Source organism: Stenella coeruleoalba, assembly GCF_951394435.1.
Source record: "Stenella coeruleoalba genome assembly, chromosome: 12".
Taxonomy (NCBI): Eukaryota; Metazoa; Chordata; class Mammalia; order Artiodactyla; family Delphinidae; genus Stenella; species Stenella coeruleoalba.
In genome coordinates this window covers 90030528-90033057 of record NC_137158.1, presented here as the reverse complement: position 1 = coordinate 90033057, position 2530 = coordinate 90030528, and positions in this window count along the sequence as shown.

Sequence of the window (2530 nt, the reverse complement as noted above, 5' to 3'; positions counted from 1 at the left end):
AAGTCTTCCACAAAGCACACACACACCTATTGGCCCTGCCCCCTCCCTGCTCTGCCTAGAACCCCCAGGCCTGGTGCAGAGCTCTGACTCAGCACTTTCCTCCGCCTGGCTGCGTGCCGCTTCCTGGATTCCGTGCCTGGCGCTTTCTTGATTTAGTCCTTCATTTTGCTCTCCTGGTAGCACCAGGAGAGTGCTTGGGAAGATCATTATTTCAGTCCTTGCATGCCTGCAAGTGTCTTCATTCTAGCCTCATACTTCATAGGTAGTTTGCTTCTTTAGGTACCTAGTATTGCTGTTGATAAAGCCAACACCATTAAAAAAATAAACAGGATTTTGGAATAATTTTAGATTTACAGAAAAGTTGCAAAGATAGCATAAGGTTTCCTGCACCCGTCACTCAGCTTCCCCTGTTCTTGACATCTTACATGATGACTACAGTACATTTGTCAACATTAAGGAAGTAGCCTGGCCCATTAGCTCCACTCCAGACTACTTGGATTTCACTTTTTCTCCCTTCAAGTCCTTTTTCCTTCCCCGGGTCCCATCCAGGGACCACGGTGCCCTGCCGTGGCTCCTTCAGCTCCTTTGAGCTGTGGCAGTTCCTCAGTCTTTTTTTTATGACTTGGACAGTCCTAAGGAGCCCTGGTCGGGGGTTTTGCAGAACGTTCCTAGATGTGTGTTTGATGTTTTTCTCATGGTTGTACTGGCGTCACGAGTTCTGGGGAAGAATGCCACAGAGAAGCGCCTTCTCATCACACCCTATTACAGCTTCCACCAATGACGTTAATCGTGATCACCTGGCCAAGCTAGCGTTTAGGGCCAATACTATCCTCATTTCAGTTTTTTTAGATTGACCTGTTTGTTTTCATCTCCAGAAAATTCAATTTTGATTCCCAGTATTTTCACAATGATAATGGGCCTTTACAAACTGCTGTGTAACATTTAGGATTTTTTTCTTTTCTTCTTAAAGGGTCACTGTCTGTTATAGTGCTGGACTGGACATCTTCTACGTAACCTTTTTCTTTAGGGGGACTATTGCCTTAGGCTAAGCACACCAAGTGCAAATTGCTGCATGCATCATAAACCGCTGGAGAGCTACGCCCATGGAACCAAACAGTTCTGTAAGCAGACAGAACTTCTCAACCCCCAGGGTTGGTCAGGAGCAGGTGGACCCCAGAGGAGTTCTTGAAATAGACTAGGTCTTCCCAGACTTCCTGGAGGAAGAGAGGGCGGGTCCGCTGAGGGGGGGCCCGGGACTTGTTTTGGAGATGGAGAATCTGCACAAGAGAGCAGACGCTGACCTGCTGCTTGGCTGGGAGGCGACAGTAGCTCTCTGTGTGCATGAGGAAATTTGGGAGCCGTGATCACTGTTTTTTCTCTACTGATGGCAAGACAGAAACACGGAAAAGTGAAACAACTCTTTCATTGGGCAGGACCCAAGAGAACGCTAGGAAGTACGGGTGTGACCCTATAGGTCTCAGCCCGCTCCCCACGGGCGCGCTCATTCTATGGTTTGTGAAGCCGAGGCAGAGACGGGGCAGCCGCATCTGCTCTGTCTTCACCTCTCTCAGAAGCCACGTGAAGGCACGCCAGTCTCCCAGAGGCCCTGGAGCAATGTCAGAAGAGGGCTTTCTCTGTGAAAAGAAACAGGCCTGACCTTTGGCTCAGTCCAGCTCCCTCTTCAGGGGGTCACGTCTGGTGGAAACACAGGGAGATCTCGGGAGAGATCTCGTGTGAAGAACACACATCTGACGCCGACTTGCTCGGGGTCCCTGAGCCCCAGTTTCAAAGTGAGTGGGCTTTCTAGATGAGAAGAGACCAGGCGCCAGGCTCTGAGGGCAAGGCTGACAGTGTTTGTGGATGGGGAGAAAGGAGCTTTCGCAACTCGTCCAGACAGGCACCCGAGCCAGGACTCAGCTCGTAAAGTCTCGCCAATTCCTCCTCTCCCGTCTCCACATATTTCTTCATGCCCCACCTTTTCTGAGTTAGTTTATATTTAAAAACAAAATAAAACTAAGAAAAACAGAGGCACCACTCCTCCCCCCACCCTTGGCCCCGGAAAGATGGCAGCTCCCAGGGTCTCCGTGTGGAGTTGGGCCTTGACCCTCCGTCTGACAAGAGTCTGGGTCTGAGATCCTGTTTATGGCCATGGGGCCTTTTCATCTTGAGGAAGCAGTTTGTTGTCCCTTTTCCAAAATAGCTGCTGCAGGAATCGGCTGTATTTTTAGGATGCAGGAAGGGCTTGGGGCTGAACTTGCGCGTTTTTCACGGCCTGCTAGCGTCCTACTGTCCTCAAAGACAGGTCTTCGGTCAGGTCAGAGGGAGTAAGAAGCATCGCCTAGAATCAAGTGTCGCAGGGGTGAGAGTGCCCTGGTGGGTGTCCTCTGTCTTCCTGAGACTCCCTCTCTCCGTGGAGGATTTATTATCCTATGTTATGATTTCTCACCCACGGGCCTGGCCATTAGCAATATTATTTAACAAAACTAGAAAACAGTCCAATAAATTTCAGGAGAATTCAAAACAAGGAGCT